The sequence below is a fragment of the Anabrus simplex genome, chromosome 7 (assembly GCF_040414725.1).
Source record: "Anabrus simplex isolate iqAnaSimp1 chromosome 7, ASM4041472v1, whole genome shotgun sequence".
Classification (NCBI taxonomy): domain Eukaryota; kingdom Metazoa; phylum Arthropoda; class Insecta; order Orthoptera; family Tettigoniidae; genus Anabrus; species Anabrus simplex.
Genome location: NC_090271.1, coordinates 196,835,313 through 196,858,257, shown reverse-complemented (window position 1 = coordinate 196,858,257; position 22,945 = coordinate 196,835,313). Strand labels below are relative to the sequence as shown.

The 22,945-nt window shown below is 38.2% G+C and overlaps 1 protein-coding gene across 1 annotated transcript in view; it reads left to right on the top strand.

The window, feature by feature from the left end:
- Nucleotides 1-1,302, top strand: part of LOC137501485 (transmembrane protein 18-like) — a 73,067-nt gene extending 71,765 nt beyond the window's left edge. The window contains exon 6 of the mRNA XM_068228523.1: nucleotides 193-1,302. The gene's annotated coding sequence lies outside the window, so the exon portion shown is untranslated. The remainder of the gene's footprint in view (nucleotides 1-192) is intronic.
- The last annotated feature ends 21,643 nt before the right edge of the window (nucleotides 1,303-22,945 follow it).

Below are 22,945 nucleotides of genomic sequence, written 5' to 3'. Positions count from 1 at the left end.
CTATAAAACTTCACTCACTGTGACGGTAGGTACATAATACAGATAACTGTCACAGATAGTTTGATAGTCTTACGGAAAATAATGGGCAAGAACCTAAAAATCCGATGTCTATTTATGAGCCACATGGATGAAACTTGAGTGTTTTAAGACCTCTTTCAACAGAACGTTGAGAAATGCTGCATTCTTGTGCAGGTCACTGAGTCATTGTTTTTGGACTCATCTTGAAGCGTCGCATCAGCCAGAGGTCATCTTAGACGTCACTTTTTCTGATAGGAAACTGATCCTATTTCTCATCACGCCATAAACAACTGCACCATGGTACTATTCGCTGGCCAAGCAGTGTCCAGATTTGTTCTGTGAAAATTATGTAAGCATTTCTCATACAAGGCTTTCTTTAAAAGATTCGTCTCGGCAAGAAATATTTGTTTTGTCTTGTGTATTGTGCATTGCATTTTCACTGTGACACCTTATCTGTTCAGGTACAAGTAACTGGGTGGCAGCAAGTGGAAAATTTCTCTTAGTATGTTTCGGGGAAATTTTTATACTTGGCCTGGAGATCCCCAGCCCTTAGTCCTCATACGGGACTTCCTACACTCTGTGTTAGGTTGGCCTCACCTTATGGTATATTTATGTACGGTATGTGAATGATGTCCTGTAGGGCCTGATCTCTATGAGTAGGATTTAAGTGCAGCTTCTACATTTATTTCCAATGATATAGGTAATGGTAAATAAGCAATGAAAAGCAGTCAGCTCACTTCTGCCATTAAAAGTTCTACATATTCTAATGAAGACACATTAAATTCAAATTTTTGTTGAAATATTTGAGTGTCCAGTAAACGTGGGAAAAAAAAACAAAACAACCTAAGTAGAATGGGCCGGAGGCAGTTGTTGTATTTATAAACTGAAGAATCTATTTGTCCAAATGCATACTCAGAAGAAATATACTCGCCTAGATATGAAATGTGGCTTGTTTCAAGCCGGAATCACCTGCAGCATATTTCTCAGAGACACTGTTTGTTCCTTGACCATTTAACTGGGAGGAACTGTGTCTGCACTGTTTGTTAATTTGTGAAGTATTGTTCTGGTAGTATCCATGAACATTCTTTAGACATTGTTTCAACGATTTGAGCATGGAAAGTGGACTTTGTTGTGATGTTGGACTGGAAAAAGAAAGGACATTGCATTGACAAAGGAGAAAACTGTTATTGGGAGTGAGAACAGCTTGCTGTAAGAAATGATCCTGGTAAAGAAGAAATGTATAAAAATATTTACTGTATTTATATTTAAATAAATAGTATGCTAATGTGTAAACATGTACAATTATACTTGGATCCAAGCTACACAAATTTCTTTTTCAGAGACCCTGAAAACAATAGGCATTAGTCTGACAACACCGTTTTGTGTAGAATCATTTCTCGTTCAATATTTCACGCTATGAATAATAATAATAACAAGAACAACATCAGCATCACGGATGTTGTCATTCCTTCCAATAACAAAACAGGCATTTGTAGGAACTATACAGGGTGTATCTGAACATTTGTAACAAATATTTAATGGTTGTAGTAGAGATGTTCTTGAAATATTTGAAGCCATCTCTTTCCAGTTCTGACTTGGTTAATTTATAACTACCAAGCTTGATAGCTGCAGTTGCTTAACTGCGACCAGTATCCAGTATTCGGGGGATAGTAGGTTCGACCCCCACTTTCAGCAGTCCTGAAGATGGTTTTCCATGATTTCCCATTTTTCACACCAGGCAAATGCTGGGGTTGTACCTTAATTAAAAGGCCATGGCTGCTTCCTTCCCACTCCTAGCCCTTTCCTGTCCCATCGTTGCCATAAGACCTAACTGTGTCGGTGCAACGTTAAGCAAATTGTAAAAATTTTTTTTTTTTTTAAATTATAACTGTTAGGTCTGCAAAACTAATTTTAAATAAATAAATTTATAAACTACCTGAAAAAGAAATCATATGGTAACGGAATTATACCCAAAAATGAAACACGTTAATTAAAGTGATATGATAACAATTAGTTTCGGCAGACAGAAGACCCTAACAGTTGTTTTTTCTAAATGTCTTTACTCATTATGATAGGTTTGAGGTACAGCATTTACCACAAATTTTACTCCAATTCATACTCAGGATGACTCTGAATAAAGTCAAAGTCCTGAAATGGAGGGGTAAATACTACATCTCACACTTATAATTTGGAATAAAATGTGGACAATGGAGTGTGGTTTTGGGGATCAAAACAAGAAACAATGTCTCCATGAACATACAGTATGTCCAACAGTGTGCTGGTATTGAGGTACAAGCATTGCACATGGCCACTACCATAGTGATGTTTTTGCCATCCATTTGTTCACCAGTGAAGACACTTTTAGAAGAGATGGCATCATAAACCTGGCATAACATACACATACCGTACACGGGCAGTTGAAAACCATGGTACAGTTGTTGTTAATCATCAACACCACTTTGGATGTGATGTCTGCTGTGGTGTATTATTCCTGATCAACTGATCGATCCATACATGCTAGCCTGACAACTGAATAGGCAAGCATATCTGACCTTGAAGACACACTATGTGTACAACTGGAATATATGCCCCTAGCAGTTTGTCATGTTGTGTGGTTCACACACAATGGGGCTCCAGTGCACTTGTTTACATGTATGCCAGTTTTTGGACAACACCTTTCATTGGCAGCATATTGGGCATTGAGGTCGTGTTCATTGACCTTTCCATTCTCCTGACCTTAATCCTCTGGACTTTTATCTGGGGGACATATGTAAAGTGTGGTGTATGCTACTCTGGTCAACAACATCAATGACCTGTAAAAGCATGTCAATGATGTCTGTGCAACTGTTTGACAGGACCCAAATACCTTGGAGTGGCTTCACCAGTTCATGCCGAGACAGCTCATGGCAGACTGAGCATCTCCTGTGATGTTGCCAATGTACATCCTGTAACTCCTTAAGAATGCATTGTAGGTCATATGTTCATAGGTAGATTTTTTTCTTGTTTTGATCCCAGGAATCACCCCACCTCCAGCATTTGTTACAAATGTTTAGGTATAACCTCTCTTTCTCACATGTTATGCAGTAACTGACAGGATTAATCTTTTCTGGGCTTCATAATGGGATAGTTTTCTAGTTGTACAATAATCATCATCTAAAAAATCACTTCTTGATCCTCATTGTGTAAAACTTTACAATGTTGCTCTACACCACAATTAATAGCCAAATTCCATGTTCAGTCAACAAATTTGAAACAACTAACCAACCAAACAGTATCAACATACAAAGTAAAACACAGAATGGGTTAATAATTTATAACTGATTGACTGAGCCACAATACATGATATGTTGTCTCAGGTGACTCACCTGAGTACTTGTTTTTAGTTTGTTAGAACTGCAAGGAAATGTTCGAGTATGAAATATCATATAGAACCTATACAGTTTTTGTCAGGTGATGTGGTATTAATGTAGTTATATTTGCACCAGCTCTCCAGCTGCACAAAAGATTACCATTAGGAAAACAAGCTACACAATTTGAGCTTTACTTTGGCAAGTAGAGTTGAAGTTATAAAGATTCACTTCTGCTGTACCTGAATATTAATTCTTGTCCAGTGTCCTTTAGCAATGATGTACAGAATTTTATATAATAGGAGCTGCTGTTTAATGGAAATGATTCATTTCCAATTGCGCATCAGTCAAGCAATTCAGAAAAATGCAGCTCCACTTGTACTAATGATAGTGAACGATACTGCACACTGAGTGGCAGTTTAGATCTTGGATGTCTGTGAAGAATTACACAGAGGAAAATTTTTCGTCAGGTGATTCAAATGCATCTTAATAAAAAACTACCTTTTTTTGTACATTGAAATAAAATGGTTATTAAGGATGGAAATTAAATAAATATATGTATATATTCCTTGTACATTCCTGGAAGCATCCAAGCAGCAAATGTTTCTCATGCTTGTACAAGAGTAGAGAACATAAGGGTTTGTAGAGTGTTGGGAGTTGAGGGAATACATTACTCATGATATTAATGGCAGGCTTAATATAATCAGTTATAACCTTCTTTCAATGATTTTTCATCCTAATTGTTAAATATGTCAATTGATTGTATGTTTATTGCTTGTGAAGTAAAAACAAGAACCAGACTTGGTGTTAGTTGTTAGCCTTTTGGTTTTTAAGAAAGCCAGTTCAATTCCAGCTGAGATTGTAGCATTTGAGGGTATTTAAATGTGATAAATATTTGTTGTGAGTCTCTGGCATGTTATATAACTACTGTAGAACAATAATCCAATACCCTGGCATCCATTAATACCATTAGCTGTTAGAAAGGATGTTAAATGATGATAATTATAATATTACCACCATCATCATCATCATCATCATGAAAAAACTAGATAAGTTACATACCATTCAAAAATGAAAATTAAGTAAGCTCCTGTATTCCTTTAAAGCAAATTTCAAATTGAGAGGATCTGTATCTTGCAATTTTAAGAAAAAGTAAATACTTCAGAATCTTGCTCTAAGAGCAACGCTAATGAAATGTAAATTGTCCATCAAAATAAGAAAGTTACAGTCGATATGAAGTTGGTAAATTACAGGTAATATTTTACTCTAACCTGGAAGATCAACATAATAATATGAGATTCATCAGACCAATGTTCCAGAATTTTGTTTGGTCTCTAATGAACAAATGCAAGTAGCAAACTGCATCTACAGTATAACCACATCCTCTAAAAATGAGTGAAGTAGTTTCTCATGGCTTTCGTCACCAAACCAGAAGGTGCTATTATGTGTTAGCCAAGCTCAATTATCATCTTCCTAGTGTTATTCCATTCCCGCACAGTGGCAGGGTCTGCTTGTCATCACATTTGTCTCCATTTAAACCGGTCCAAGGCATATTCTGAGGTGACACTCATGTATTCCGTGTCGTCTTTGATACTCCGTTGCTGCTTATGAGGGAGCCGAGGTATTTGAATTGCTCCACTTTCTTCAACTCTTCTCCACTGATGCTGATGGTACCATCAGTTTGTGTGCCACAGTCCACATACAGAAGTGTAGGAGCAAGTCCATCTATGAATTGTGACCATCAGTATTGGACAATGACCAGAAGAGGCCAAGAAATTATTACTTCCATGCCATTCATCACAGGGACTGTCAATGGAAGGAGTAGTGTTGCAACGGGAAACTACCTCGCTCCTCATTTCCCTAGTATGCCTCTTCAGTGATGCCTAGGCCATCTATGACAGCTGATAGCAGAGCTGTTGAGGATCCAACCAGCCTTAGGGCTGAAGACTGAACTTACATACACAACATTGCTCATACCTCTGCTACTTGCACATTGTCAAAGCCGAGACAGAGGAAGGTAAGTGAGAATAACAAACTTGGTCTAGCACTGTGATGGGCAAGGTTGCTGTGGATAGGCCAAGAACAGCTGCAGCCCTTACAACCTATGTACTAGCATTCATGATGTCACACACTTGCCTGCTACAATAACTCTGATCACTTTCCAAGGTTTACTTCAGTGAAACATCTCTTTCTCACAGCGTTATTATTATTTCGTATGGCAAAACAGGATACATTATAAGTACATATAAATACATATTTCTTAAATAAGTATGTGATTACAAGTCAGCATTCAAAACTTAAATGTCCAGACTTTTCAGCCAGTCCACTGCTTCTGTAGAGGCAATATGTAGTTCTTTAATGAATCCATTGAATCTTCTTTTTGGGCAGTCCATAACAACGTGCTGGATGGTCTGAGGCACATTATCACAGTCACAGAATGGGTCTTCAGATTTTCCCCACTTGTGAAGCCAGAATTTACACCTTCCATGGTTTGTTCTGATTCTGTTTAGAGATGTCCATTCCTTTCTCGGTAAGTTGAAACCAGGAGGAGCTCTACAAGGATGGAGGATTAAACCCAGGTGGTCAGGATTTGAAGAGGTCCATTCTTCGCGCCAGATCTCATCAGCATCAAAATGTGTTTCCAGGAGCTTCTCGCCTAACTTCCATGATGGGTTTCTGGACTTTAATCTCTTCGGTTTCTGAGGGTTGCAGTCCTGATGTAAGGGCAGTTGAGGGTTACTGCGACATTTCTGCCATTCTCTTACTAGAGCCAGTTCTCTTCGTATGTGAGGGGGATGGATATTGGATAAAACGGGTAACCATTTAAGGGGTGTCGATTTGATAGTGCCTGATATCGTCCTCATGGTATCATTCAGTTGTGTATCAACTTTTGAAGTATATACACTGTTAAGCCACACAGGGCAGCAGTATTCTGCAACTGGATAGATCAAGGCAAGAGCTGATGTTCGTAGTACTGTCGCGTTTGCTCCCCATCCTGTTCCACTGAGCTTGTGTAATATGTTGTTCCTTGTTTTTATCTTGGCTGCAGTGTTAGAGAGATGTTGCTTATATGAAAGTGTCCGATCCATTGTGACGCCCAGATACTTTGAATATGGGTTATACTTAAGTTTTTGGCCTTTGAATTCGACTTGAGGTACATAGTTGGCTTTTTGGTTGTCTATGTGGAAGCAGCTTACTTCAGTTTTGTTCAAGTTAGGTTTGAGTCGCCAAGTACTGAAATATTTGTTCAGGTTATGGAGATCCTTTCTGAGTGTAATTTCTGCTGTTTTGAAGTCACTCGATTGGGCAGCCAGAGCTATGTCATCTGCATATATGAATTTCCTGGAAGTAGTTTCTGGAAGATCTGCAGTATAGATGCTGAATAGTAGAGGATTAAGAACTGATCCCTGGGGTAAACCATCGTTTAGTATATAGGGCTTACTCTTATTGCTGTTTAAATGTATTTCGAACGCTCTATTGCATAGCATGTTGTTCAGCAGTGTTGCAAGTTTCTTACAGGGAATGATCTTCAAGAATTTCAAAATCATCCCTTGTCGCCATACGGTGTCATAAGCTGATGTCAAGTCCACAAAAACAGCGATTGTCTTCTTTTTGTCTTGAAATCCGTTCTCAATGTGGCTGGTGAGTGCCAAGACCTGGTCACAGCAGCTTCGGTTAGGTCGGAATCCTGCTTGTTCGGTTGGTATGCGTTGGAAGGCTGTGGTTGAGATTCTGTTGTAAATCATTCTCTCCGTTAACTTGTAGCAAATACTTAAGAGTGCTAATGGTCTATAATCTTCAGGACTATCTCCACTTTTTCCGGGCTTTAGAATGGCAACTATTTTAGTTCTCTTAAGCAAAGATGGAAGCCTACCATTTCTTAAGATGTCATTAAAGAACATAAGTAACCAGTGTAGGGTTCTAGGTCCACAATGTTTCAGGAATTCTGGATATATCCCATCCACTCCTGCTGCTTTGCCTGGTTTTATTTCTTTTAGAGCTGTTGAGATTTCTGAAGTTGTGAATTCCCCTGAGAACTGGGGGGTTGATTCAGTCGAGGATAGCCTAGTTTTTAGCTCTTTCTTGAGTTTTTTTTATTCATCTTTATTGACATTTTCTGGTATTTTGGACAGTTTGATGATTCTTTTAGCTACATCTACTGGAGATACCTCTGAGCTCTTATTAATATATTTGGGAGTACAACTACCAAGTTTTCTAAAGAAGAGTCCATGCTTTTCTGCTTGAGTGTTGGAAATTCATGCTTGCTGTCAATGAGTTCCATTTATCTTTTCTGGCAGAATAGCTTTGCAATAGTTCATCAGCGACTTCTGTTCTGTTGCTGATTTGGTATTCTTTGTACAGCTCATGACATCTTCTATTCCATCCGGGGATATATTCTTTTCTAAATCCTCTGGGAATGTGTTTCTTTGCTATGGAGCATGTTAAACTAACAAATCGCTTATAGTTGTCCAGTTTGGGTGGAATCCACTGGATATTGTGATCCAACTCCTTAGTAAATGCTTCCCAGTTTGCTCTTTCAAAATTCCAGCGAGGTACAGGTGTTGATCTTATTATTGGGACTTCAATGCCAATTTTTAGAAGAATTGGTCTATGCTGACTTCGGGGAAAATTGTTCAGTACTTTCCTGCTGCATTGTAAAGGTCTTCCATGCTCGTCCCTTGAAACAAAACAGAGGTCTGGGTTGGTGTCCTTCCATCTTCCTGAGTGAAAGGAGCCTCTCTCTTTTGCATCGTACACAAGGAAAACATCTTCTGTTTCAGTCCATTCTAACACACCAAGACCATCTGAATTAGTATCTCCATACCCCCAGGAAGTATTCCTACTGTTGAAATCTCCCATAATGTCTGCCGGATGATTTACATTCTTGATGGCTTCATTACACCAAGGTTGAGATGGTGGTTTGTAAATGTTTACTATTTCCAAGTCTGCAACTTTAATCCTGGTGGTGAAAATGTTATCGCAGCTGATGTCAAGAATTTTTACTTGCTCAATATTATTTCGAATGTGCGTAGAGATGCCATAGGTTTTATGGAAGGTAGCTGCAACAAGATTGAATCCTGGTAGTTTACATCTGGAGTGAAGTTGGTACTCATTCTCGCAATGTGTTTCTTGAAGTAGTACAACATCTACATGGTTGTCGTTAAGCAGTTTTAAGAGGTAGTCACTTTTGGATCGGCTTATACCCTCAACATTCAGTTGTAGGACCTTCAAAGCGGGCCCTATGTCCTTTGTTTGGCTCTGAAAAGAGCCATTTTGATTGGAATAATTTTCCGTCATTATAGTCGAAGCTAAATGTATCCTCTATTTGCTGGGATATCCGTTAAGCAGAGCTTAAGGTCCAGCAGCCAATTTCGTTGCCTATTTAGCACCACCCAGGAGACACGTGTAGGGTAATTTAAGGTTATACCTACGGACGTAAAGCAACGCTTGTCTCCCTACTCACAGTGTGATCTCAAGGAATATTCTGAAATACTTGTTGGACTGCAGGCATAGTCCTAATCAAGATTCCAGGAATTGGACAAGCTTGCATTACAGTGTGACATATTTGCTGTTTTATTTTCAATAATTGTTGACTCCATCACAGCTAGAAATTATTGAGTTTCTGTGTAACGGGGAGCAAGCAGATAATTTTAAAAATAAAATGCATGCAAGATTACTACCAAACGTTTCTCATTCAGTATTCCCACATGTACATAATTATGCGGCTAAGATCTTGTGTATGTTTGGTACAACATACTTTTTTTTTGCTAGTGGCTGTACTTCGCACCGACACATATGTCTTATAGTGACGATGGGATAGGAAAGGCCTTGGAGTTGGAAGGAAGCGGCCATGGCCTTTATTAAGGTACTGTCGCGGTATTTGCCCTATGTGAAAATGGGAGACCATGGAAAACCATTTTCAGTGCTGCCGACAGTGGAATTCGAACCCATTATCTCCCGGATGCAAGTTCACAGCTGCGCGCCCTTAACTGCACGGCTAACTCGCCTGGTCAACATACTTCTAGGGCAGCTAATTTTAGTTACAAAAGTCTAATCCAAAAAACAGATTATCCGATGGAAACCTGAAAACTGTTCTTTGGTTAAACTGTGTGCAGAATATAACGCTAAATATTGAACACATGGTTAGGGATAAAATGATAGGCAAACATTAAGACAATAACAGATTTATAAAAGTAAAGTATAGCATTAATTTTTTAAAAATGTAAGAAGTTATATCAGTTTGATAATATTTGAAATGCTTGCATGGCAGACTTGTAAATATAGTTTATTGTTGTTATAAATTTATATTTATTCTTTGATGTATTATTTTATTATGTAAGTTCCTTCATCAATAGCATAAGTTATTTTATGGCCACTGCATAGCGCTGACACAACAAAGCCAAAACGAGAATCCTGTATACAGCCCACACTGCAGGAAGGGCAAGAGTTGGCTCGTAAGAGCTAAGCCTGCTGGTGTCTGATCTTGCCCATGCCAGAAGACATAGTGCCAAGTGTTCTCCAGCGTGGGCTTGATCAAGTTTGTTACTTTTATTTATATGTCCCTTACTTGGATGTACTGAATTTTCATCAGACATAGTTTATCCTCGTCATCAGTTGTATCTTTCGTTAAACTAGGAGTGCTTCGTTACTATATGGCAACTGGAAATGAAAACATTAAGGAAAAAGTTACCATTTCTAATCTGCTGATCCTGCTAGATTAGGAATTAACCTATTAGGTTCCAGCAGTGGCATATGCTGGGATGAAGACATGGGCTACCGCTAGACTTATGTTACCCCTTTTTTCGATTGTTTAGTGAACATCAAGCCTTAAGCATTTTGAGCCACCGGAGTAGCCTGCTGTGTTATCAAGGCTGTTTCACAAACCAGTTCTCAGCACCTGATCAGTGGAAATGGTAGCCTAGTGTTTAGTAAATTAAAGTTCAACTTTGTGGCTAAATGGATAGAATGTTTGCCTTTGACCCGATGGCCCCGGTTCAATTCTTGGAATCAACCTCCTCATACTCTTAATTTCCTTGACTTGGGAATTGGATGTTTATGACGTCATCGCCATTCATTTCATCCTTGTTGGATCACCACCATGCCTTTCCAGAGGCTATGCACTATTATCAGATTAAAATGTAGAATTTTACAGCATTACCTGTTGTCGTACCCATCGTTTATTAGCTTCCTCGGTAGATCGGTGGCGGTGTCCGACCCATGATCATGGGTTTGATTCCAAACAACAAAAGAGAACACTAAACCTGAAAGATTGCATTTCATTTTAGCAGATCTACCTATAAAAAGAAAATGATATTAATCCTGTAACAGCAGCTCTGCAGTGCCTTTCTACGAGGATGTAAATAGAAGTAGAAGGGAGTGAAATATCAGCACTCTGGTATCAATATAATTAAGTCAAACGTATGAGGTCAGGAAGTATATATGATGAGGAACACAATATAGTTGTTTGGAATTGAGCACATGATCATGGGTCGGACACCACCACTGATCTGCTGAAGAAGATAATAAACCAGTAAACGACAGGTACGACTCTTGGTAATGCTGTAAAATTTTACATTTTAATTTTTTTAACAATAACAATAGTAATAGTGCATGGCCTCTGGAGAGGCTTGGTGGTAACCTAATGAGGATGAAATGAATTTTGAAGACATCATAAACACCCAGTTCCAAAGCCATGGAATATAAAGAGTAAGAGGAGGTTGATTTTGAGAAAGATGTGGGGAAGGCTTACCATTTTAAACTGTCACCAATTTATCTGCATACTGTACTTCAGTTGCGAGAATGGTTTATCCAGTTCCTGTTTTATTACACTCGGTTCAGCCATTTTTCAAAAGTGACCCCACGCGGTCAGTCATGTTATACACTGCAGCGTCAAGTAAAGTAAAAGTGTTCTGAGAAGATTAATACTACTGAAATACACAAATAATTTTCTGAACTATAAACAATCAGATGTCTTGTACATGCAACAGCAAACACGTGACACCATAGTACGTGGGTCAATCATGTCAATTCGGAGTCTTCCGGAGCATTTCGAGTCATTGAGCTCTTCCCCCTCCTTAGCAGTGGTGATCTGATGGAGCAAAACCTTGCCCACCTCGGTCCCCGCACCTGTAGGACATTCAGTAGCAAGCCACACAAGGTGGGTCGAGGGGAGAGGGACACAGCACCTGGGCTGCAATGTCAGTCTCTGATGCCTTGCACTCAGAAATACGAACGACGTTTCTTCTCATTGCTTTCAAGTTTTGTAAATGAAACATTGTCAGATGCTTACATTATAATCTGGTTGAGATTTCCATCATTCTTATTTGAGGTTTGGGCTTCATCGATAGCCTTGGTAGCCCTCAGTATATGCCACTGAGTTCCAGCCTGGTTGGCTTGAGTTTGATTCCTTGGTGTAATTGATAGGATTTTAACCCTACCCTCAGATTTGATTAGGAGTTTACTCAGCTTTTTAAGGTCAACTGAAAAGAATGGTAGATTTGAATCTTGTTCTCTTCCACACTAAAAAGCAATTCTCCACAAATTCCTCCTTTCAGATACATTCAAATATTTGGATATTACCTAATATGTAGGCCACAGTCACACCCTTGCCAATCCTGAACCTAGTAAATTATAAAACAGTATGATATAGCCAAATAAGATATAAGACAAACTTTACACTCACTAAATTTCATGGGTGTGTTGAACATGATTTCACACACACTAAACATGAAGCATTGGAAACAAAACATTTATATTTGTACATCAGAATAAAACCAGAGAGAAATTAGTAAACGTTTAGAATGAGAAAAAAGCCCAGGATGATATGACTAGTATTTTCAAACATGTAGTGATGATAGTTTCTGCCTGTTTTCACAATCTCTGAAGTTTACAAAGCATTTGATAGTTAATTCCAACTTTGACCCCTAGGTTTCACAGTTGTGTAGAATGTGGAATGACATATTACAGTGCAAAGATTTTTAATTTGGTGTAGCAGAACTCATTAAAATATAGTCATTCTTTATACCCTCCCTGTTTGGTGGGGGATCATTCTTCCACGGTAATCAGTGGGCAGAAGCTGCCTCCGGATCCCAAGATGGTGGGTTCAAACCCGGCAGAGGTAGTAGGATTTTTGAAGGGCGGAGAAAAGTCCATTCAACACTCCATGTCGTACGATGTCAGCATGTAAAAGATCTCTGGTGACACATTCGATGTTTATCCGACAGAATTAATAAAATCTGAGCCATAGACACCCATGAGAGTTTCGGTTTAATCGGCCTGCCATCTAGTAGGACTAGAGTAAAAAAAACCTGTCGAAATTGACAAGCAGACAGCTAGATGGCGTCAGATTGAAATGTCTGCACACGTTAGCTGAGGCCATACGGTTATAATATATATATATTGAATTTTAGATTCATGATACAAAAATTGAAGATAATGAGTCGTATCCGTTTGGTCCCCTTCCTAGCTATAAGAAATTAGAAAACTTATAGAGTCAGTGTAAGTAGAGTGGGGTTAGATATGAATTGGTAAGGAAGCATCTGTGATCTGGACTATCATTCCAGCAGACTGTAAATTTGGAGTTAAACCCACAGAAAGGCAGTATCTGATAATGTCTGTATATTAGTGACCGGGTACATAGCGTCTGATTTAAATAGCATTGTTCACAAAATGTCAAGTGAAAATAACTAATATATCTATAGGTAAAAACTTATGTATTGGCTAGTGAAAGAAAATGCATAATATCTTGACTTGAAGGTGACAGATGATTAACATGAATTCTTCATTGCTTTCAGTTATTACATTCTAAATGATCTTTCCATATTAAAGTTACCTGCTCAAATTGTATCCGCTGCACTTTCACTGAATATTAAAACATCCCCATGTTCTTGTTTGCGTCATCAGTCCATAGACCGGTTTGATGCAGCCCTCCATGTCATCCTATCCATTTAATTTCTACGTAACTACTACATCTACTCTAATCTGCTTGTCATATTCATACCTTGGTCTACCAGGATGGTTATCCAGTTGTACTTCTTCTTAAAACAACAATCACCACCTTTCTTACCACCTACACTTCCCCATACAGATGCATTTAAAGTCTCTGCTGTAAATTTATTTTATCAGTTAACTTACTTAGAATTTATTGTCATTGTGCGTCAAATGTGTTTCTGTAGTGATGTTGTGCATCATTTGAATGTAACGTTATGTAATAACTGTAATAATTTTGTGATCCTTAATGTTTTGAGCAGAAATGAGAAAATCACAGAAGGCAGCAAAGAAAATGTATTTAGATGGAAAGCAATTTAAACATATCATCTCAGATCTTCCACTTTTATTGTTCATATAAATATAACTGGAAGTGGTGTATTCATATTTATATGGTCGACATTTGCAAGAACAGAGAATCATTCAGTAAATTTTTAATATGTGGTATTCTGTTGAATATTAAGCCTCTATGGCTCAGACAGCAGAGCATCGGCCTCTCACCGCTGGATAGCGTAGTTCAAATCCCGGTCACTCCATGTGAGATTTGTGCTGGACAAAGCAGAGGCGGGACAGGTTATTCTCCGGGTACTCCGGTTTTCCCTGTCATCTTTCATTCCAGCAACACTCCATTATCATTTCGTAGCATTTATCAGTCAAAACCACTTTGGGAGTGGCGACCCCATTGTAATAATAGCCTGTATAGGGTTGATTCATTACAGGGCTGGTGACCTTCGATGTTAGGCCCCTTAAAACAACAAGCAAGCATTCATTACATCCCTGACCTGGTCAAAGATTTGAAAGCAGGTTGTTTTTCATTTTTCTGTTGAATATTGAGGCTTCTTGTAACAACTGTTGTATCATGAGTACCTTAATTGCTTCATGTCACCACCTTTCTTACCACCTACACTTCCCCATACAGATGCATTTAAAGTCACTACTGTAAATTTCTTTTATTAGTTACTTAGAATTTATTGTCATTGTTCATTAAATGTGCTTCTGCAATGATATTGTGCATTATTTGAATGTAACGTTATGTAATAACTGTAATAATTTTCTGATCCTTAATGTTTTGAGCAGAAATGAGAAAATCACACAAGGCAGCAAAGAAAATGTATTTAGATGGAAAGCAATATAAACATATCATCTCAGATAAGGACAGGAATAAAACTTCCAGAAAAACCCTGAAGAAATGCCCAGAATAAAATTCAGAGCATAAAATAGACTTGAATTTTTGAGTATTATTAAAAACAACGTCCAATTCAGTGAACTATGGAGCAGTCTCTTTTATAAAAAATAAATGTTAGGTAGCTCCCTGTGTGGATCAGTGATAGAGTGTCTGCCTCCGAATCCCAGGATTGCAGGTTCAAACCCAGCAGTGGTAGTAAGATTTTTGAAGGGTGGAATAATGTCCATGGACACACTATGTCGGCATGTAAAGAGTCTTTGGTGACACATTTGGTGTTTACCCGACAGAAGAAATTAAATTCACTGAGATCACCCTAGAGAGTTATAATTTTTCTGTAGAGTTAACCCGCGAGTGGTCGCTAGCCAAAATATAACGTGAGTGGTCGCGCGTGAGACGTTCTCTCACATTAAAGTAAATATGACATTTTTCACAGCATCGGCCTCTCACCGCTGGATAGCGTAGTTCAAATCCCGGTCACTCCATGTGAGATTTGTGCTGGACAAAGCAGAGGCGGGTAAGGCTGAAATTTACCACTGAAATGAAACGCAAGTTCTTCCTTATATATTTTAGATAAAATGAAATGATTAGCTGTTTATTTAAGACACAAATTACTTATTAAAATAACATATGTAATGTACATAAAAAATAACTTCCCTCCTGAAGTTGTAAAAAATAAAATCTCACACATGCATTATATCTAGTAATATTTACGTACAAAGCAAGGTTTCTGAACACAATAACATTTTCAAAAGCAAGAAGTGCTCATAATACAGATACTAATGCACACAACAGGAATAAGTTTCCTGCTCCACTTCAACATAACACCAATGTCATTAGTCGCACGATGAGAGAAACTCTCACGCAGCATGCACGGACACATAGGAACCTTTGTTCTGACTAGGGGAGGGGGTGCTTACCCTTCAAATGTGAATCGCTCTACTCACGACAGTTATAAACTCAGCTAGAAGAGGGAACAGTCATCTCCCTTTCATCACTGTGAAGTAATTTCACAATAAAAAATAATGTGAGAGAAAATCTCATGTAGCAACCACTCGCAGGTTAAACGTAACATAAAAATTGACATGTTGGCAGCCAAAGTAGCATGAAATAAAAAGGAGTGCTTGCAACATAGTACCTGTGGCCATATTATTATTACTGTCTCTCTCTAAAAATGTAGCCTGTTCACTCTGTAGTAAGATTTTTTTTTTTTTGCTAGTTGTTTTACGTCGCACCGACACAGATAGGTCTTACGGCGACGATGGGACAGGAAAGGCCCAGGAGTGGGAAGGAAGCGGCCGTGGCCTTAATTAAGGTACAGCCCCAGCATTTGCCTGGTGTGAAAATGGGAAAACACGGAAACCCATTTTCAGGGCTGCCGACAATGGGGTTCGAACCTACTATCTCCCGAATACTGGATATTGGCCGCACTTAAGCGACTGCAGCTATTGAGCTCAGTGTAAGAATTTTTAAATGGCTTTATTTGGTGCACTGCAATATTGTCTAAAAAGCTATTATTTGATTTATAGGTAATAAATCCACTTTTATTCACAGTTTATCATGGAAGGGTGTTATTATATGTTATCTTTGCTAAATCCTTAATTCTTCATCCTCGTCCAGTTAACCTAATATATTGTAAAAAAACTAAAATTGTTTTCATCAAGTAATAGCATAAACTACAATTATTGTTGTTGTATGAGTCATCAGTTCTTAGACTGGTTTGATGCAACCCTCCATGCCACCCTATCATGTGCTAACATTTTCATTTCTATGTAACTACTACATCCTACATCTCTTCTAATCTGGCTGTCATATTCATACCTTGATCTACCCATACTGTTCTTACCACCTACACTTCCCTCAAAAACCAACTGCACAACTCCTGGGTGTCTTAAGCTGTGTCCTATCATTCTGTCTCTTCTTCTGGTCAAATTTAGCCAAATCGATCTCCTCTCACTAATTCGATTCAGTATCTCCTCATTCGTGATTCAATCTATCCATCTCACCTTTAGCATTCTTCTGTAACACCACATTTCAAAAGCTTCTATTCGATGTTTCACTTCCATACAATGCCACACTCCAGACGAAAGTCTTCAAAAAATTCTTTCCAATTCCTATATCAATGTTCGAAGTGAGCAAAATTCTTCTCCTAAGGAAGGCCTTCCTTGCTTGTGCTAGTCTGCATTTTATGTCTTCCTTACTTCTGCCATCGCTAGTTATTTTCCTACCCAAGTAACAATACTCATCTACCTCCTGTAAGACTTCATTTCTTAATCGAATGTTTCCTGCATCACCTAACCGTTCAGCTGCACTCCATTACTTTCGTTTTTGACTTACTTATTTTCATCTTGTACTCCTTACCCAAGACTCTGTCCATACCATTCAGCAATTTCTCCAGATCATCTGCACTCTCGAATAAAATAACAATATCATCAGCAAATCTCAGGGTTTTGATTTGCTCTCCTTGGATTGTGATTCCCTTCCCACATTCGTCTTTTATTTCCTTTGTGCCTGTTCTATATAAACATTGAAAAGCAGGGAGGACAAGCTGCAACCTTACCTCACTCCTTTCTGGATTTCTGCTTCTTTTTCAAAGCCCTGGATTCTTATCACTGCAGACTGATTTTTATACAGATTGCAGATAATTCTTTTTACTCTGTATCAGGTCCCGATCACCGTCAGAATTTCAAATAGCTTGGTCCCATCAATATTATCAAATGCCTTTTCTAGATCTACAAATGCCATGTACATGAGTTTGTCCTTCTATATTCGATCCTCTAAGGTCAGACATAAAGTCAGGATTGCTTCACGTGTTCCTACATTTCTTCTGAATCCAAACTGATTTTCTCCCAGCTCAGTTTCAACTTGTCTTTCCATTCTTCTGTAAATCATATGTGTTAAAATTTTGCAGGCATGAGATACTAAACTAATGGTGCGGTAGTTTTCACACTTGTCAGCACCGGCTTTCTTGGGAATAGGTATAACGACATTCTGCCTAAAATTGGATGGCACTTATCCTGTCTCATACATCTTACACACAAAATGGAATAACCTCGCCATGCTGGTTTCTCCCAAGGCAGTCAGTAATTCAGAGGGAATGTTATCAATTCCAGATACCTTGTTCCTATTTAGGTCTCTTAGAGCTCCGTCGAACTCTGACCTCAAAACTGGGTCTCCCATTTATTCAGCATCAACAGCCTCTTCTTGTTCCTGCCATCTTTCTGCCTTGTCTTCTTTCCCTAGAAGTGGTTTCCCATCTGCGTTTTTAATATTCATGCACCTACATTTCCTTTCTCCAAAGGTTTCCTTGATTTTCCTGTATGCAACATCTACCTTTCCTACAGCCATACAACCTTCAACATCCTTGCACTTCTCCTCCAGCCATTCTTCCTTAGCTGTCCTGCACTTTCTATCCACTTCATTCTTTAATCGCCTGTATTCATTTCTGCTCTCTTCAATTTTTGCATTCTTGTACTTCCGTCGTTCATCAGTCACGTCCAGTATATCCTGAATTATCCATTGATTCTTAGTTGATCTTTCCTTTCTTCCTAGCATTTCTTCAGCAGCCCTAGAGACCTCATTCTTCATGACTGTACATTTTTCCTCTATTGTGTTTCCTTCAGCCTTTTCACTTAGTCCTTGTGCAACATGTTCCTTGAAAGTCCCTTACACTCTTTTCTTCAACTTGTCTAGATCCCATCTTTTTGCATGCCTTTCTTTCTTCAGTTTATTCAACTTCAGATGGCATTTCATGACTAACAAGTTGTGGTCAGAGTCCATGTCTGCTCCTGGGAAAGTTTTGCAATCCAACACCTGGTTTCTGAATCTCTGCCTAGTCATAATGAAGTATATTTGGTACCTATGATCAGTGCAGAATTCAACAAGCTGACTTCCTCTTTCATTCCTTTGTCCCAATCCAAATTTTCCTACTGTATTACCTTCTCTTCCTTGACCTACCACTGCATTCCAGTCTCCCATCACAATTAGATTCTCGTCACCTTTTACATATTGTATTAAATCTTCTATCTCTTCTTTCGATTTCTTCATCATCTGCTGAACTAGTGGGTATATAGACCTGCAGTATTGTGGTGGGCATTGGTTTGGTGTCTATCTTGACAACAATAATCCCTTCACTATGCTGGTCACAGTATCTTACCTGCTGCCCTATTTTCTTATTCATTATTAGACTAACTCCTGCATTTCCCCTGTTTGATTTTGTGTTGATAATCCTGTGATTGTCACACCAAAAATCCCACTGTTCCTGCCAACGTACTTCACTTATACCAACTACATCTTACTTTAACCTATCCACCTCCCTTTTCAGATTCTTTAACCAACCACAACGATTCAAACTTCTAACATTCCATGCTCCAACTCACAGAATGTCAGTATCCGTCTTCCTGACGATTGCCCCCTCTCATGTAGTCCCCACCCGGAGATCCGAATAGGGAACTAGTTTACCTCCGGAATATTTTACCCGGGAGGAAGCCATCATCAGTACATCATTCATACAGAGAGAGCTTCATGTCTTCAGGAGTTACTTACAGCTGTAGTTTCCCGTTGCTTTCAGCCGTGTAGCAGTATCAACACAGCTAAACCATGTTGAGTATTATTACAAGGCCATATCAGTCAATCATCTAGACTGCTGCCCTTGCAACTTCCAAAAGGCTACTACCCCCCTTTCGATGAACCATTCGTTAGTCTGGTCTCTTGACAGATACCCATCCGATATGGTTGCACCTGCGGCTCGGCTATCTGCTTCATTGGGACACGCAAGCCTCCCCACTGCGGCAAGGTCATATGGTTTGCAGGGGAAGATTACAATTAGAAAACACTAAATAAGAACCAGTTTTTCAGTGATAGTCCCTCACATTATTTTATGTAAAGTACGGTATTATTTATTAAACAGTCTAAAATTACAGGAGATTACAAAAATCCAGAAATGTATGTGTTAAATGCCTGTGGGAGTTGAAATGAAACATAAATATATATTTTTTAAAAGATTTGTGATTTGTGACATATTGAGTGCCAAGAATGACGGCCGAGAGGAATCGTCGTGCTGACCACATGACACCTCGTAATCTGCAGGCCTTCGGGCTGAGCAGCGGTCGCTTGGTAGGCCAAGGCCCTTCAAGGGCTGTAGTGCCATGGGGTTTGGTTTGGGGTTTGGACATATTGAGTGCATTAACATGAGGATGAATGCAAATGATGTCTCAATATTCTGATTGATCCCACAACTGCTATGAGAGCAATGGCATAGTTGACATATTTTTCTGAGCCTCTTGCAGAAGTTTACAAAGAAAGACATAATCATGCTTCTGGGTCTGACCAGAGGTCCCACAACTTCAAAGTTCCTGAAGTGACATTTATTAAGATAGTAGGGGATACATGGATTGTCTCTTTCATTTTCCCTTCGTCAGCTTCTACTGGCTGTGTCACATCATCATATCTGAAGGTTGGATCAATTATATACTATACCTGCTTTCTGTTTATTCATCGAAGGCAATGATGTCTATGCAATGAGTGCTGCCAGTAATGGACTTACCATGAACTTCTTCTTGGACAACCATTCAGGAATCTTTCAAGCTCTTGACCATGAAGGAACAAGTGCTATGATGTCTGACTTTAATTAAATTTCATTGTATTTTTTTATAACTGTTGCTTCATATGTATATTTCTAACCCAGCCTTTGCTTCCCTGGACATGACTTTAGATCTATAAACAGCTATAAGTTTTAAAATGTAACTGGCATAATTGAACTTAACAAGTGTACTAAGATCAGCATTCACTGAATTGCAGGTTCACTTTAAAAATTGATAATACATTGTAGATAATTTTCTGTTAGGAACAGAGTTCTTTGGTCATCTTTCCAAAATTCCATTTTCTACCTTCTATCCATTTGTAAAATTCCCTCTGATAGAAACAAGATTTTGTCATTCACTATAACAACAACATATGGCCTCTGGAAAGGCTTGGTACAGGTCTTTCAAATTGACCTGTGCGTCAGTGAGAATGATAATGAATTCTAGTGCCCAAGACAGCACACAGACCAAGTACCTAAGCCAGAGGAAGGTTAAAACCCTTCACCTTGCTGGGAATCAAACCCAGGACCCCTTGGACCAAAGGCTAGCACATTAGCCATGAAGTCCTGTCTTGTAATGAAATATTTCTCAAAGGAAGAAGCCTTACGTACAAAGAACTCAGGCATAAGTCATTTCAGACCAATGGATTAGTGTGATCAATGTGATGAGGTATTGTTTCTTCTTCTTCTTCTTCTTCTTCTTCTATGAACACATAGGATCACTTTAATCACTCCATCATTCAGGTCTCTTTGAAGGGATTGTTCGGGCTTTGCGGTCCTGCCTTTTTTAATTTCTGTTTACAAATAAGCGTCATTGTTTTACAGAACACAACGCAAATTATTTTTCAGAGGTTTATTCTGAAAATTAAATGTCTTTTTTGCTATCTCATAATATATGAATATATTAACTTTATATTTAAAAAAATAATATATTTTTAAAAATGAAAAATCTCATGTATTCTGAAAATACCTAATTGTAAATTTAAGATTTTTCTTTCAAAATAGGACTTTTTTGGTTCTCAAGTCACCAAGTCTAAACACCTAGGAATTTCATTAAGGACTTCATTAAGATAAGTTCCAAATTTCAAATTCCTGAGTATTTATACAGAGACTAGCTGTTACCCGCGGCTTTGCTCGCGAGGATTTCATAATTTGGTAAAATTAATCATTCCCCGCTACTACACTAAGACATTATCTGAAAATCCCTCAAGTATAAAAACTCAATGAAAAATTTCCTTTCATTTACCGCTTGTTTGTGGTATTGCCTTTTGGGGCTAAGATGACCAGGCTACTACCAGAGCTAAGTCTGGAACAAGCGACACAGAACTATAGGCTACATGTGAGAAACAATCCTCTCTCAAGTCGAAAACAAAAAAATATGTTTCTGTATTTTTAAAGAACATTCCAAATACCTATTTCCATGTCTGTAATATCTTCTGTTTTTGAGACGTAAGTATCCTCATAAAAAGAATTCAACTCCTCCTTCACTTATTTTCACCCCCGTTAACTGGCTTCTGAAAACAAATAAATACGTATTCCTTTTATTTTTAAAGAGTTTGCAAATACCACTTTTCACATCTGTAACATCTTCAGTTTTTGAGATACAAGTATCCTCATGAAAAGATTTCAACTCCTTCACTTCTTCCACCATCCCTCCCTTAAATGGACTTTCTGAAAACAAAATATATGTGTTTCTTTATTTTTAAAGGAGATTCCAAATACCAGTTTTCGCATCTGTAACATGTTAAGTTTATGAGATATACTGTACATATAGTCATTTTAAAAATTCACATTTTTGAATTCTTTTCACCCCCTTAAGCGGATATTCCGAAGAAAAAAAAAAGTGTTCCTTTATTTTTAAAGGAGATACCAAGTACCAATTTTCACGTCTGTAACATCTTCAGTTTTGGCCATAAATATATCCTCATAAAAATAATACAACTCCTTCACTTCTTTTCACCCCCTTCCTCCATTAAGTGGACATTGCGAAAACTAAAAATACGTGTTTATTTTGAAAGAAGATTCCAGATGCCAATTTTCATGTCTAACACCTTCAGTTTTTGAGATATAAGTATTTTTATGAAAACTGTTCAACTCCTTCCTTACTTTTTTCACCCCACACCCTCCCCTTAAGTGGTTTTCTGAAAACAAAAAGTATGTGTTTCTTTATTTTTAAAAGAGTTTCCATACACCAATGTTCATGTCTGTAACATCTTCAGTTTTTGAGATATATGTATTCTCAATAAAAATAATTCAACCCAATTTTTGGTCCTTTTCATCCCCTTGAATGGATTTCCAAAAACAAAAAAAAATATGTGTTTATGTTTAGGAGATTCCAAATACCAATTTTCACGTTTGTAACATCTTCAGTTTTTGAGATATAAGTATCCCAGACAACGGATTCAACCCCACGTTCAGTCCTTCCCTCCCCCCCCCTCCTCCGCTGTTTAGTGAATTTTCCAAAAACAAAAAAAAAGTGTTTCTTTATTTTTAAAGGAGATTCCAGTACAAATTTTCACATCTGTAACATCTTCAGTTTTTGAGGTATAAGCATCCTCATAAAAAAAAGGATTCAACCCCTTTTCCACTTTTTTTTACACCTCCTCCCATAATTGAATTCTTTGAAAACAAAAAGTTGTATTTGTTTATTTTCAAATGTTCACATCTTTAAACTGTTCAGTTTTTGAGATATAGATATACCCATTTTAAAAATTTGCTCCCCTCTTCACCCCCTTAGCGACGGAATATCCAAAAATCCTTCCTTAGTGAGCACCTACACTGTAATATACATGTGTCCCCAAAATTTCATTTCTTTGTGTCCACTAGTTT